We start from the raw sequence: 17,340 nt of genomic DNA on the forward strand, positions 1-17,340 counted from the left end.
TAAAATCCTTTTTCGGGTGTTTAGATTCTGCTTTGCATGCAAAACCGTTCTCCCATCTTGGAAAGGGAGTATATTAGTCTCCCTTTTCAAGAAGGGAGAGCGCGATCCTCCACATAACTACCGACAAATTGCACTTTTAGATGCCGTGGGTAAACTCTTCGCCAAATGCCTCTTGAAGCAGATTAATGACTGGGTGGACTTGGGTGAAATTTTACCCTTTGAACAGACTGGATTTAGGCGAAGGCATGGAACCATGGATAATCTAACGGCATTGCAAGTTATAACTGAAAAATATGTTAAGGTCCGAGGAGGGAACGTGTATGCAAACTTCATAGACTTCTCCACAGCATTTGATAAAGTAGATCGTCCTTTGCTGTGGAGGAAACTATCAGACCTTAGCATGCCGGCCACCCTTCTGGAGTTAGTTCGAGCTCTCCATACTGACACTTGGTGTAGAGTCTTGATGGGAGGGGAAAGAGGTCTATCCCAAGTTATTCCTTCAACAAACCGCTTCAAACACGGTTTTTTATTGGCCCCTTTATTATTTTCCTTATATATATCTGACCTCCCCTATGCCCTGTCTTTAAGTGAAGGTATCGCCCCATTATTGGAGGGAAAATTGATTGTCTGTTTGCTATATGCGGATGATATATTAATACTGGATTTAACACCGAGGGGATTAAATAATTGTCTGCAGGTATTTCATGAATATGCAGAGGCCAATCACTTAAAGATAAATGTATCTAAAAGTAAGGTAATGGCCATGTTGGGAAGGAAAAAGTTGAAGTATGGGAGTTATGCCTGGTCTGTAGGTGGATAAGAATTGGAAGTGGTAAAATCATATGTCTTCCTAGGAAAAACAGTATGTGGAAATTCAAGTGACAAGGCTTATATAGGAAACAATATTCGGAAAGCAATGGCACAAGGTAAAAGCTTAATCTCCCTTTATAGATCCACAGGCAGAAGACATTCCTACTAGAGGTTTTCCGTGCTAAAATCCCAGCTTACTTATTGTACGGTATCGAACTACTCGACTTAGGAAAATGTTTTTTTTTAAATATAACAGAAGGTAAAATCTTGCCTTAGCTAACCCCAGTTAACTCTGCCTGTTCTATGGCCGCTCTTAGGTTGGAATTTGGTCTGCGCAGTAGTTGGCTTCAGGGCCTTACAGGGATAGTGTGATGGGTTACAAGCCTTGTAAAGGGTGAACCTGGTACATTAAGATCTTTTATTCAGAAAGAATTATTAGGAACCCTAAATGAGCAATCATTAATTGTAAAAATATTTAGAACTGCGGTTGACCTGCTTCAATTGGACGAATCTGTACTTTTTACTTTATCATCATATCAGCTAAAGGCCATTTTGAAACAGGCCACCTGGAAATTAAGTTTCACTATGGACAGGAAAGCCCGTATTTCAAAGAAAGGCATTTATCCGGCTATTGACTCCAGTCTGATAAATAAAGTACAATCTTATATTACTTGGAACCTCCCCCATGGACTACGCCGTTTTTGGCTTTTATTGAGGCAGGGTCTTCTTCCACTGAATAATGTATTGTTCAAATGGTATGGTTCCTCCCCAGTCTGTAATTTATGTAATAATTCAATCCAGGATGTTACTCTCTTTGTTTGTCCGGCTCGTTTTTTACATCAGCGTAAGTGGATGAGGCCAATCTGCCTACAACTATCCATTTTGTCTGCCACCGCATTTATAGACACCATTTGTAATCCACCAAATGAAATGTTTTGCCACAGGATTTTTAACTTTTTTTAATCCTTTTTAGATATATATTAAAATTTCACACGGATGAAGATCTACGAGACTCCTGAGGCGGAAGCCGGGAGAGATTGAGACAAAAACCTTTTTTAAAACGCTTGTGTGTGATACTCTGTATTCTTTTTAAAACGATCACCTTATTGCACTTAGCAATTTCACGAACAGCGAGCCCTTCGCTGCAACGCTTGTCACTCCCACCGCCATTCTCGAGGGCGAGGCGCGACTAAGACACGCCCACCTCAGGCGGACACGCCCCCTTGACCACACTATAAATAGTGCGCGCAGCTGGAAAGCGCGACACTAAGATCTACGAGACTCCAGAGGCGGAAGCCGGGAGAGATTGAGACAAAAACCTTTTTTAAAACGCTTGTGTGTGATACTCTGTATTCTTTTTAAAACGATCACCTTATTGCACTTAGCAATTTCACGAACAGCGAGCCCTTCGCTGCAACGCTTGTCACTCCCACCGCCATTCTCGAGGGCGAGGCGCGACTAAGACACGCCCACCTCAGGCGGACACGCCCCCTTGACCACACTATAAATAGTGCGCGCAGCTGGAAAGCGCGACACTAAGATCTACGAGACTCCTGAGGCGGAAGCCGGGAGAGATTGAGACAAAAACCTTTTTTAAAACGCTTGTGTGTGATACTCTGTATTCTTTTTAAAACGATCACCTTATTGCACTTAGCAATTTCACGAACAGCGAGCCCTTCGCTGCAACGCTTGTCACTCCCACCGCCATTCTCGAGGGCGAGGCGCGACTAAGACACGCCCACCTCAGGCGGACACGCCTCCTTGACCACACTATAAATAGTGCGCGCAGCTGGAAAGCGCAACACTAAGATCTACGAGACTCCTGAGGCGGAAGCCGGGAGAGATTGAGACAAAAACCTTTTTTAAAACGCTTGTGTGTGATACTCTGTATTCTTTTTAAAACGATCACCTTATTGCACTTAGCAATTTCACGAACAGCGAGCCCTTCGCTGCAACGCTTGTCACTCCCACCGCCATTCTCGAGGGCGAGGCGCGACTAAGACACGCCCACCTCAGGCGGACACGCCTCCTTGACCACACTATAAATAGTGCGCGCAGCTGGAAAGCGCAACACTAAGATCTACGAGACTCCTGAGGCGGAAGCCGGGAGAGATTGAGACAAAAACCTTTTTTAAAACGCTTGTGTGTGATACTCTGTATTCTTTTTAAAACGATCACCTTATTGCACTTAGCAATTTCACGAACAGCGAGCCCTTCGCTGCAACGCTTGTCACTCCCACCGCCATTCTCGAGGGCGAGGCGCGACTAAGACACGCCCACCTCAGGCGGACACGCCCCCTTGACCACACTATAAATAGTGCGCGCAGCTGGAAAGCGCGACACTAATATCTACGAGACTCCTGAGGCGGAAGCCGGGAGAGATTGAGACAAAAACCTTTTTTAAAACGCTTGTGTGTGATACTCTGTATTCTTTTTAAAACGATCACCTTATTGCACTTAGCAATTTCATGAACAGCGAGCCCTTCGCTGCAACGCTTGTCACTCCCACCGCCATTCTCGAGGGCGAGGCGCGACTAAGACACGCCCACCTCAGGCGGACACGCCCCCTTGACCACTCCTCCTCTGACTATAAATCATGTGCCTCGCTAGGAAGCGCGCCTAAGGTAAGCCCGTCTGCGCCCGTCCGCGCCAGACCGAGCCCCGAGCCCAGACCCCAGGCTACTCACAACTGCCCTCGACTGATATATTCACTCGACACCCTGTACCAGCTCAGGGAACCAGTGACCTCCAGATGTAAGGAAACTATCATACCAGAAACCGACCCTTTGGTCTGCCCAAACTGCGAATACAGGTTATCCCCATCTCCTCAACCCGAACCGGCACATCTGGAAATGGCCCTGCTGAATTGTAGGTCACTTCCAAAGCACCAGATAGAAATCCACTTACTACTAGCAGAGCTTGGCTTAGAAGTTCTGTTTTTAACAGAAACGTGGCTTTCCCCTAGCACAGATCCAGATATCAATCAAGCACTCCCCCCCGGTTACCTTATTAAATCTCTAAATAGACCAAAGGGTATTGGTGGAGGGATTGCGATCATCTATCGTGATAACCTTTCATGCCAACTTAAAGATAGCCCCATCCTGGATAGTGAAAACGTTCTGTTCTCCCTTCACCTGCCACCATCCACGACACTCTCTGGGGCCCTAATCTACCGCCCTCCGGGACAGGTAGGGGGTTTCATAGACTCACTCACAGACGCTATCTCCTCGCGGGCTTGTGTGACCCCTAATTTTACAATTCTTGGAGACTTAAATCTCCACTTCAACGATCAAAGCAACAAATCTGCAACTGACCTAAAAGCCGATCTGGCTTCCCTTAATCTTCACCTCCTTAACAAAGAACCCACCCATACGAAAGGTCGACTTCTGGACCCCATCTTTTCAAACCTCTCCACCCTTACTGTACAAACTCCTCTTCCCCTCCGCTGGTCAGACCACTTCCTGGTTCCTTTTAAACTTAAACTTCCAGACAAATTGCTTGATATTCCCCTCCCCAGAGCCCCCTCTCGTCCCTGGAAAAAACTGGACACAACCTCGTGGGATCAAGCACTGACGTCTACAACCCCCTTAGTAGACCCTAACCCCTCGTTAGCTGAAATCCAACTTCATAACTGGATAAAAGACTCCCTCGACTCAGTCTTACCTCTTAAAACTCTCTCATCCAGTAGGAAATTGTCCAAATTACCTTGGTTCACAGAGGAACTTCGCGAATTAAGAAGAAAGGGAAAAAAGCTCGAACGCCGTTGGAGAAAAAACTGGAATACAAATGATAAAACCGACTATAGAACCCATATTAGAATGTACAAAAACGCATTAAAAACTGCACAGGCCAATTTCTTTGAGGAGAAAATAGCCTCAGCCGCTAACTCAGCGAGAGAGACCTATCGAATTGTGAAACTCCTCACCAAAATACAAGACCCTCCATCTCCACCTGACGTGGATGGTGCAAAATGCAATCAAATGGCAGAGTTCTTTTCGGCAAAAATTACCAAAATTCTAACCTCCCTCCCAACCCCAGTGACTACCCAAGCACTCCCAAGCTTTCCCCCTCTCCAAGACACCCCGAGACTAACCTCTTTCTCCCAAATCTCCATCGAAACATTTCTCAACGTTTTACAGAAAGTCAAAAGTGGCTCCCCATCAGACCCAGCCCCTATTAGTAAATTGAAGCTAGTTGCTTCCACTATTGCTCCCATATTTACTAAACTGATCAATACCTCCTTTGAAAACGGTATAATCCCGGAGAACTGGAAAAAAGCCACGGTCAAGGCCCTCATAAAGAAACCACACTTGGATCCCTCAGACCCTTCCAATTTCAGACCAATCTCGTTGCTTCCAGCTATGAGTAAAATAGCCGAACGAGTAGCAAATCAGCAACTTTCGGATTTTTTAGAGACCAACCATCTTCTCCGCATGTCCCAGACAGGCTTTAGACCAGGACAGGGGACTGACACCGCTTTGTTAGCCGTTGTCGAGGAAGCCAGAGGCATACTGGACGCAGGAGGATCAGTGGCAGTGATCCTCCTCGACCTGAGTGCCGCCTTCGACACGGTGGACCATGCAACCCTTGTCCAGCGCCTTGGTCTAATGGGAGTGGCCGACTCCGCCCTGGCCTGGATATCATCCTTCCTCAAAAACAGGTCCTTCCAAGTAGCGGACGGGTACTCCGTCTCCTCTGCTCAGCCTCTTAGGTGTGGTGTGCCTCAGGGATCTTCCCTGAGCCCCACACTTTTTAATGCTTACATGGCTCCCCTTGAGGATGTTGTAAAGCCGTTTGGCATTAAATCAATAATGTATGCTGACGACACCCAGCTGATCGTCTCCCTTAACCAGGCTGACAACACCCTGTCCAACCTGAGCAGCTGTCTAGAGGGGGTACATCAATGGATGTGCGAATCAAGGCTGAAATTAAACGGGGAAAAATCGGAAATCCTCCTTTTAGGGACCCCCAACAAAATTCCTACCTCCCTCCCTTGGCCACCGTGCATGGGAACACCACCCATCCCCAAGTCGGAAGTCAAGAGCTTAGGGATTTGGCTTGATCAGGATCTGAGCTTCAAAATTCAAGCGAGAAAAACGGCGGGAACCTGCTTCGGCCTTATAAAAATGGCTCGGAAGATCTTACATCTACTGCCACTCCAGTCCAGGAAACTCCTGCTGCAGGGGCTCGTAAACTCCAGACTGGACTACGGAAACGTCCTGTATCTGGGAGCCCCAGCATCGGTGACCCATAGACTTCAATGCGCTCAGAATGCGGCGGCGAGAATCCTCACAGGAACTTCAACGAGAAACTCAGCTAAACCAGCTCTCAGAAGTCTGCACTGGCTGCCAGTGAAGGAGAGGGTCAATTTTAAGACCCTGTGCATCACCCACAGAATTTTGCACAATGAAGGCCCTCCCATTCTCAGGACACTGGTGACTCAACAACAGTCAAGTCGCCACCTGAGGTCCAACTCTCTTTCCCTCGCCAATGTCCCTAGAATCAGGAAGGCCAGAACAGGCGGTCCCCTGTTCTCCTATAATGCTCCTAGACTATGGAACGCCCTCCCCCTTTCCCTGAGGCAAGAACACAACTACCTCAGGTTTAGGAAACTCCTAAAAACTTTACTGTTCCCTTGAGTTCACTTCCTGACCCTTCCTTCCCTCAGCTCCGTAGTCTTTTAGCGCTGGGATGCCCCAGGGTAGCTGAGCGCTCAAGAAAACATATAATCAAATCAAATCAAATCAAATGTTATGATTTTTATCAGTGATTTTATCTGATGTTTTACAAGACTTTGTGTATTTGTATTCCATACCCTATTGTACGAAAATGTATGTTTTATCTTTTGTCCTTCTTTTTATGTGGATCTCATTTGAGTTCCAAAATCATAAATAAATTGAACTGGAACTTACTGCCTTTTTCAGTTTTATTTTATAGGCCTCTTGCTTGCTCCTGTTGATGACTAGCACTGCAGCAGCACAGTACGCTGGGGCATGCGAAAAGTGGAGACCCTGATCTGCATTTGTCCATACAACTTGGGAGGAAGCACTTGATGATTCAACGCTAAGGAGGGAGAACAGGGCCGAATGGTACCAAGCCCAGGAAGTTTCTCTCTGTGTGTGTGTGCTGTCTGTGTCCTCATGAGAAGGAGGGAGGCCCTGCATCCAAATTTAAATATTTTACAGCATGGCGGGCTCAATCAAGCACCACTGACTGATTCAAGGCAGGCATGGATTTATTTACAAATTAACAAAGTCAAGGAACAAGGGCTTCCCTGGACGAGCGCATGCTTTTCATAGAGCAGTTACTTTTGAGCTTCCATACGTTTCATAATGACGGGAACCCAGAGGCGCAACTAGAGCCAAATTTCGGGGGGGGGGGGGATAAGAAAAAATTTCGGGGGGGGGCTGAACCTTCAATCAGTAGGCAGAGTGGAGCTGCAGGGGCTCTTACAAAGGGTGAAACAACTGCAAGACCTAATGAACATTCAAATGGTCTTTTAAAGACCTGTGAAACGTTCGGGTGCGGCTCTGTGTGGGCCCGGGATCTATCTCATCCCGGGCTGCCACACACGACGGGGGGGTGCTGAAACCTGGTGAGTCCAATGGGTGTTGCGCGCCTGCAGGAACCTAATAAGGTAAATTAGCTGTCTAATTGACATCCCCAGGGAATACGTCCTAAAAAAACATGTCCCACAGCTGGGAATGTTAAAATAATTAAACCTGGCGTAACATGCTGTAAGTAACAAAGCACAGAGTTACTACTTACCGTAGCATGCAGCTCTGCCTCTTTCATGAAAATACTACCTGCATGCCTTTCACGCAGAGAGCAGGAGCTGCATTTCACTTGTCAATAATAAACACTGCAGTCCTTTCATGAAGGATGAAAGTGACATAAAAAATAATAAACATACACCTGCCCAGAAGAACAAGTTACAGTGTAACTTCTTCAGAGCTTGCCCTCTTTGAATGTGAGGGCAGTAGGTATATTCAGAGCAGGAGGCTTGTTAACTATCCAAACTCCACCCGTGGAATATTTTGGGGACAGTTACAAATGCACTAGGTATTTTCTGAACGGGTTGCAAAGTAGCCTTTTCGAATTGCGACTAGTCTTTCTGGAAGGGCCCCGCTGAAGGTAAAATACTAGCAGTGCTGCTGATGCAATATCATCTATTCACTGGAGAGACTGTTATTGTGTATGGACCCGGCCCTAAGAAATAAGTGAGGAAAAGCTGGTTCCCTTGAGAACTATACGGAATAAGCTAAAACTTAGCCTTAAGACAAAAGAATAAAATCATGAACTAATTCAATGTATAACATATAGTAAAACAGAATTTTTATTTAAAGGAACAGAGATAAAAACAATTCACATTTCTACAACATAAGGTTCCTACAAAAGACAATAAAATGCTAACAATTAATACTATCTATTGTGACTTGCACAATATAAAAGACAGACAGAAATTTGTAAAACATAAAAAATTGTAAATTACAATTGGTACATTCAATCCTAATCCTTCCGTCACTCACAGTTCTGTCTTCATGCTTCAGCGCTTGGACGCCCTTTGGGGCAGCAATCGCGCTATATAAATAACAATACAATACAATACAATACATTCAACGTTGCAGTTTGATCACAACCTTGTTTTATAACCACAAATTTCATATAAACAAGGGAGGAAAGAACTTGAATTGTACAGTAGTTGTGGGTCCAACTACTGTACAAATTTCTGTCTGTCTTTTATATTGTGAATTGTTTTTATCTCTGTTCCTTTAAATAAAAATTCTGTTTTACTATATGTTATAGATTGAATTAGTTCATGATTTTATTCTTTTGTCTTAAGGCTAAGTTTTAGCTTATTCCGTATAGTTCTCAAGGGAACCAGCTTTTCCTCGGTTTAAAACCCTATTTCCCTTGACCTACACAAGGGGTTCCTCTCTTTTTGAATAACCTAATGAATAAGTGCCAGTGCTAAGCATTGGAAAGCATCAGGACAAATTAAGCACTGCATGGAATGCAAGGCGGCGGTTCAGGTATTCTGGTACTATGATGTTTAGAGCTTTGTATGAATGGGTGAGGAGCTTGAATGTTATTCTCATGTTGACCAGGAGCTAGTGGAGTTGTCGGAGGTGTTGTGTGATGTGGCTGCGGTGGGGGATGTCGAAGATCAATCTGGCGGTAGCGTTTTGAACATTCTGTAGTTTTTTTTTGTCATTTCTGGGTATGCAGGCGTGGAGTGCTCTGCCACAGTTGAGTCTGCTGGTGATGAGTGTGTGGGTGACGGTCTTTCTGGATTCTGTGGGGATCCATCTGAATTTCTTTTGTAGCAGGAGTATGTAGAAGCAGGCTGAGGAAATTGAGTTGATTTGGCAGTTCATTGAGAGTGATGATTCCAGTATGATACCAAGTTTGCGTGCATGGTCCGTCGAGGTGGGTGAGGGTCCCAGAGCGGCTGGCCTCCAGGAGTCGCTCCTGGCTGAAGGGGTGTGACCCTGGATATGCAATTCAGTCGTGTCCCAGATGAGCTTGATGCAGCTGTCTTTCATCCAGGTGGTGACAGCCTTCTTTCTGCTGTGGTGTTAGTTTTGGCGGTTGTGGGTTCATTGGTGAGTGACAGGATCCGTGGGGAGTCATCGGCGTAGGAGACAATGTTGAGTCTGTGACTTCTGACAATGTCTGTGAGGGGGGCCATATAGAAGCTTACGAGGGTGGGGCTCAGGGAGGAACACAGTGGCACTCCTTAGCTGATCTATTGCTGTAGATTCCGAGAGGATTGAGGTAGTCTGAATTACTGTGTCTGGCCGGTGAGTAAGGAGTGGATCCTGTTAACTGCCTTTTTGTGGATGCTGGCATCGTGGAGTCTCATGATTAGTGTGCAGTGGGATATGGTGTTGAAAGCAGCCGAGAGGTCCAGCAGGAAGTGGGCTGCGGTCTCTCCTCAGTCGAGGAGGAAGAGGATGTTGTCAGTGGCAGCAAGGAGTGAAGTCTCCATGCTGTGGTTGCTTTGGAAGACAGATAGATTGGAGTAAGGGGCATTATTTACTTCGATGAACTTAGAGAGTTGGGCATTGATGGACTACTCAATGACTTTGGCTGGGAAGGGGGCAGGGAGATGGGTCTTAAGTTCTTGAGGCCTGTCAGGTCTGAGGGTGGCTTTTTCAGCAGGGGTTAATCTCAGCATCTTTCCAGTCATCAAGAAAGGTGTCTGTTTCGATGGAGCAATTGATGGTGGTGCAAAGCTGGGGGGCAATGGCGGCAGCTGCTCTGTGTAAGATATGACATGAGCAAGGATCTGACTGGGCTCCTGAGTGGATGCTTTTCATGGTCTTGAGCATGTCCTCTCTTGTAAGCGGGGTCCAGCTGAGCATGATCTGTTGAGATGCAGCATGGTTGAGTGCAGTGGTGGCGGGCAAAGTGGCAGGGTCTAGGGTGTCAAGGCTGCTGTAGATCTGCCTGATCTTGTGGTGGAAGAATGTCCGGAGTTTGTTGCAGAGGTATTGGGAGGGTGGGATTTCTGTGGTTTTGCTGTAGGGCCTGGCCAACTCTTTGACAATGGCTGAGAGTTCTTTGCTGTTGTGTGTTGGCAATGATTCTGTCTTGGAAGGCTGTTTTCTTTGTGGGTTTGTGGAGGAGGTGGTGTGTGTTTATGGTGGATTTGATGATTGCGTGGATTTCTGTTTTTTTTGTTCCTTCATTGCTTATCGAGTCATCGGCAGGTATGTCTGGACTCATGGGGGCCAGGAGTAAACCAGCTGGCATTCTTGGTGTGTTGCTTGCTTCGGTTCTTCTTGAGGGGTGCAAGAGAGTCTGCACAGTCTGGGCAGTCGGAGATCCATAGGGAGAGGATGCTTGCTACGGTGTTGGTGTCAGTTGGCATTGGAAGAGTGGTTGTGCTGAGGGAATCCATGGAAAGTTCTTTGGTGGCCTTGTCCCAGCTGCGACGGGGAGGCAATGAGAGCGGTGATGTATGGTTGGTGTAGAAAAGGCGAGATGTACAGAACAGTAGCCTGTCCAGGAGAGTTTGGTGGTGTGGCTGTAGCTCATGTTCCTAGCCCTGGAGAAAACAGGGTCGAGCGTTTATTCAGCTGTGTGGGTCAGGGCAGTGACCAGCTGCTTGAGACTGATGTTGGTGAGGTTTTCCAGTAGGGAGGAGGTGTTCTGGTCACAGGGTTTGTCTATGTGGAAGTTGAGGTCTCCGAGTAGTCAGTGAAAGCAAGAGCTTCAGGTGGCATGAGGTCTACAATGGTGTTGGTTAAGGGAGGTCAGGGTCGGGGGGGACTGTAGATGAGGGTCCCACAGAGGGTGGTGCTGGGGTTTGTACTGGATATGTAAAGAGAGGTGTTCCATGGTAACCGTTAGAGTATGTGGTTAGTCGGAGGTTGTTCTTGTGGGCGATGACAATGCCTCCTCCTGGGCAGTCAGGGCTGTCTTTGATGGTGATTTTGTAGCCAACGGGGATGGCGAAGGTGATGTACGGTCCGAGCATGGGTAGGAACACATTTTCATAAAGAAAGAAAGCAATGTTGGGAGACGTGGAATCGACGGGGTACCAGATTTCCGTGTCGTGTTTGTGGATGGACTGCATGTTGAGGAATATGCAGTTGATTCGGTCGGGTCAGCTGGGTGGCAAGAGGAGATGGTGTGTTGGCGTGGGTGAAGGTATTGTTGCAGTTCCGGCAGGTGAGGGGTCCATGGGTATTCTTCAGTGATGTGAGATGGCAGATGGCATGGTGTCCTGGGATGGGAGCAAGGATAGTACTGCCATCATAGCAGTGGACGTTCCAAGAACCAGGGTATGTGGCACTGGGTGCAGTCCAGGTGCAGATGGGCGCAGACTAGCTTGCCTTTGGCGCTCCTTCATCATAGAGATGAAAGACACTTGTTCCAGGAGGCAGTTGTTTAGTTTGACCTTAATGTAGAACTACTTTACATACAGCGTTCCTGTGAAGTTTCATTAAATGTTCTCTACCATGCTTAGGCATGTCCAAGTGTATTATCAGTGTACACAGGCGTTTTTATACTTGAACTAGTCAAGAGTGGCTGAGTGAAGACAGGCTTGGTCTGGGCATACTTAGCGTGTGCTGCGGGTACACCACCAGAGCAACTGCTGCATGAATGAATAAGAAAGTACCTCTTTAAACAAACTCTACATAGAAGAATGTGTCATTCAAAGAGGAAGCACAAGGAGTGATGTAGAAAGGGGACGTGATATAAAAAGGGACGGGAAAAATGGGATTAAATTTGAGTCAAGTCTCTCCTGCTGCAATGCATATGCACAGGAAAATAAAACAAACAGGAAAAAGCAACATAAGGAAAGGAAAGAAAACTAGAACACATTAAGAACTAGTGTGCCTAAGTTAAACCAACAAGTGACTAATAGAGACATGTTCTCAAATTGCAAGGAAAACAAGGCTGGCGAGCTAAATCTGCTGTGTATACTAAGTCGTGCAGTGAAAACAAATAGCATCATTATAAAGCAAACACGTTTGCAACCTCCACAGAGATTACACTATAGCTGTGCACAACTTGATCAGTAAATAAAGCCCTTGCTCTTTAAGAAACAATTCTGTTTCTGTTGTGTGCTAAATGAACAGCCATCTTTTTGTATTATGATTGTTTTGATATTGCTTATGGGGAATCTTACAGGCATAACTTTGTGTTTCAATGCAACAGCAAGCTGTTATTTGTGTTTACCCAACTCAATGAGTCTGGGTTATTGGCCCGACTGAATGAAAGATAAATCAGACAAGAGTGTTATAGGGATTCAAATATTTGATTTACAAAAACCCCCTACAGCACCAGTGTCAATCCACTTAGTTGTGTATTTATCAGACTTTATACCTACATATTAGAACTAAAATAAAGAGGGGAACTGCACCAAGTTTCTATCTATTCAGATCAGAAAATACTGTTCATGAAGATGAATTCCCTTTCCCACCTGACTTTCTGTACAAGTGTGGTTATTTAACATCTGGTGGATGAAAAAAGATTAACAGAATAAATGTTCCTGTTGTCTACTCATAATACTAGACAACAACTTTTGCTTACTATTCACTCATCACAGTCACAAAAACTCACCTTCCTCAGCAATCATTAATACAACATGGTGCCCCGCACCTTTTTCCCACACCACATATTTTCTCCAGGCAGTCATACTACAAGTCAATATTCACAATATACAGCTAGTTGCAATACAAACAAGCAACACAACTCAACCACATACTCTCACTAGCAATCATCCATAACAAACAAATTGCAAGCAGAAGTATTTTACAACTTCCCCCAACTGCAACAGCAATGCATTTTCTCAAAACATACCACCCTACATGCAGCCACCCAGTCAATCATATGCAATACTGTTTGGCCCTGCACACCACGTCTTAACACTAGCATGCTTACATCTCCAGCAACTCTGTGTCAGCTTGTGTGTATGCGCTGCTTGATGAATGGCTTGTATGTGCGGGGCCTTACTTGCTTGATAGATGGCTGTGAATATGGGGCCTTAACATGTGAGGTGTGTGCATTGCCATGAGGATGTACACAGTTGCAAGATCTGCATATCTAAATGATCTGTTTGCTGTGTGGAAACTAAGCCAATAACTAAGTTGGATCATTTTAAAGAGGTCAAATCTGCTGCAATATAACTAGTGATAAAGTTAAGTAAATCCTGATACATGCATCATTCTTTTCAGTAAGCATTAAATTCCCGATGTAATTCCCCATTTTCCAATTGCTAACTCTGAATAGGAGTAATTTTTCACATCCAATAAATACCTCTGCTCAGTGTAAGGAAATTTGTGCTGCCATGCGTTACTCTAGATTGATCAAGCAACTCAGGTCCACGTAGGGTGGCCTTGCATGGCTTGATAAATCTAATTTAGGTTTGAAGTCGCCCTTGCTTCCCCTTGCGTGGTGCAAGGGCAATGCAAATCTTTGATAAATATGCCACACAGTTTGTGCATCACACCTGGGTCCATAAACCGGATATATGATCCAATATACATTTGGCTCAGTGTAGGTGGGGTCCAGTTAAAAGGGAGCTGCTCACAAATGTTTTCTTATAATTAACATTTAGATATCATTGTGAGTTCCACCATGGGAAGCAATGGACAAGCTCCTGCTCATTGCATAAGCATTGCAATGTCAATAGGTTTAGCTTTAAAGAAATGTTGTATTGTAATGTGAAGAATTACAAGTAAATAGCATGGGAATATATATATATATACATATATACATATATATATATATATATATATATATATATATATATATATATATATATATATATATATATATATATATATATATATATATATGTGTATATATATATATATATATATATATATATATATATATATATATATATATGTATATATATATATATATATATATATATATATATATATATATATATATATATATATATATATATATTACCTACTGGCGGTCGCCAGTAGGTAGTTATAGTTAGGATTGTTTTCGATAGGAAATCCTCAACATTCTATTTGGAATAACTTTGGCCCTGGTTGAAGAATCTTAGCGAATTTCTCAAAGAAGATGGCTTGGTCTGCTGCGCTCCTTCCCTGAAAGTTTGGGGGGGATTGGTCAAGTGGGGGCTGAGATATAAGGGGGGTCCCAAAACGTGTTTTCTGCATGTTATTTTCCATAGGACCTTTAGACTCGGCTACAGGTCGAACGGCTGAATGGATTTATAAGAAATTTGGCAAAGCTGTAGAGTCCGGTTCGCAGATTATGCTTTTTTTGGAATGGTGTAAATCCGTTCAGTAGTTGTTGAGAAAATTAAAGTTAAAGTCAATTATATATCTATAGGCGCGCACGCGTGCGCGCACTCAAGCGGCTGCGCGTGAGCGGAATTTTTTTTTGCTGCGTGACGTCTGTTAACGTTCGATTCGAAGGAAATCAGGAAGTTTTGTTCGCCATTTTGTCACTGCGAGTAAATATATTGTTCATTTCAAAGCGTTGAAACATGGAAAGGGGAGAAGGTAGAGATTGTTTTGCTGCGTAGCTTTTCTCGGGGTGTGCAGTAAGGCCCTTAAACGCAAAAAGATATCATTTTTTCCCGAAAAAAAATATGGGGTGCGCGCACCCGGTCGCGCACACCTATTTACAAGAGTGTGAAAATGGAGATAAATCAGAAGTTTGAGTGCTTAGATATAAGGTGGCTCTGAAAAGAGCCATTGTGTTAATTGAGTGTTTTCTGCATTTATAAGTAAGTACCGATGCAGAGCCTGATGTTGCAGAGGAAGATTCTGTTTCCCTCATTCGTGAAATGAACACTGTCTCTCCTATAGACGTCTTGCATGTGGTATCGCAAGTTGTTGTGGTAAATAGAGCCCATGCTATAATCTCTGAGGAACGCAGAAACAGATTTATTTACATGTCTCCTTGCTTTCTCAAATTGTGCACAATGTTGATTGGACCAATTCCATTTCTGTCTTTGGCATATATTGGAATATACCAAGGCAGATCGAGGAAAAAGTGTCATCAATTGTCGAAAGGTGTCTTTTAGAAGCATTTCCAGACCTACCCCAGTGATTGTGCCTAGATCGTTCCCACCACAGTGCACAATTATAAGGTCTGGTTCTGGGAGATGCATAAAAATTTTCACCAATGGAATCAATTGGTGACATTTCAATCCTCTTTTGGCAATCCATGTTATGTGTACATTTGGTAAGCCGAGGTTGCAAATTCGTCTGCTTACTGCATATTTTTCACTCCAGTGAATATAACTGTGTCCTATAAGCCAGACCTTCATTTTCAAGGGATTTGTAGTCGTCCTCCGATCGGTTCTGGAAGTTGAATGGTAGTTAGAAGTTGAAATTCTAAATAAAGAAAAAGGAAGAGGCTTGGTGTGGTTAAAAAAATAAAAATGATTGGTTGATTGTAATAAGTGGAGATTGAACAGTACGTTGCATGTTAATGTTTATGTTAAACGAAAAGTACTATTGGGTGTGAAAAAACAAGACATGTAACAGAGCTGTGGATTGGCAGGTGTTTCTGGAGGGAAAATAGTCTTCTTAATTTGTTGTAGAACGTTGAGACATGAACTTTTGACCTGTGCCTTCAGCATTGTGCAGAATGAGGTGTAACCATGGAAACAGCCGGAGATGGCAGTTGGTGATGGGTTCACTCTTTGGTGCCTCTGTATCTGACTCTGTTCTGTGGTGGCAGGCGGACAACTGTTTGTTATTGTGGAGATGAAAGGGTGATAAGGAGAGAAATACGACATAGCGTTTGGCCTGTAGAAGCGTGGGAGCAGTGATTAAGTCTGAGTGAAGCGGAACTGTGGCGGTGCTTGGTAACAGTAAATTTTTTTTTTTAACAGTGGTATAACTGTCTGTACGGTGCGCGACCTACTAAGAAAGAGTTCACGGGCCGTAATTGGCTTGCAAGTTCTAGTATCAGTAAGTGAGGTCAAGAAAAGAAAACATTCAGGACTTTATTTATGAAGGCCTTGCGCCACCGGTGCGTTACTGTTTCCCATTTTAAAAAATGAGGCACCGGCGGCGGAAGGTCTTCATAAATAAGGTCCTCAGTGACTACAGTTAAGGTTATGTGGAACCCATGAATAGTTTTTCAATATGAAATCATTTCAGTTGAGATTATGGATTAAAAGAGAAACCGTGAATATATGGAAAAGAACGTGAAGAATATAGGGAAGCAAAAGGAAATGAGGACGTCAATGGCTTGTATAAGAGTTATTGAAGCATTGTTTAGGCAAAATAGGTAGCTTCTGCTTGTAACAGGAAATCACTTTTATCATTTGAAAGTATGTCAGCTATCCAATGGAAAAGAGTAAAGCAGTACTCATGATCTGTTAAAATCGGAGCCTCTTTTATTATCAGAGGGCAGCTCGGTGGGTTTTCGATGTAGTTCTCTGTTAGGAAAGAGTTAACCGTCCATTGTGTAGGCAAAGTATGCAGCAAGTGCTTCTAACAGGAAATCACTGTTATCAGCTGAAAACATGTCAGCCATCCAATTGAGAAGATGAAAGGAGCATTCATGATCTGTCATTATTGGAGCGTCTTTTACCATCATAGGGCAGCTCGGTGTGAGGTTCCTTGACGATTTGAACCCGTGTTTTCAATATTGTCGGAAATACATAATAGTGGTATCAGCGAACCGCAAATGATCCATTTAGCATATCCTGGTGTTTTCGCTACGCTACGAGCAAGAGTACTCCTGTAACCAACACATTTCTGATCTACCCATGGCATCCATCTTAGATCATGGCAGCCATTTTGTGTTTCTTGCCCTCACATACGCATTAACCTCTGATCACTTCATTTCGATTAAGGACACGTAGCCTTAGCCGGAGATTCACCTCTCTAATGACACGTGCACCTTAGACCAGAACACGCTGTAGCTGCATGACTCGACAAAGACTGCCTCCTCTGCCCGAGGCCAGCCCTGCTGAACTGGTTCTCGTGTCCGTTGGCCTGATCACGATTAGGCGGCCGAAGCTGGTAGCCTTGCCCATTTACAACCCACAAACATCTCTTATCCTGC

Source organism: Lissotriton vulgaris, chromosome 8 (genome assembly GCF_964263255.1).
Source record: "Lissotriton vulgaris chromosome 8, aLisVul1.2, whole genome shotgun sequence".
Lineage (NCBI taxonomy): Eukaryota > Metazoa > Chordata > Amphibia > Caudata > Salamandridae > Lissotriton > Lissotriton vulgaris.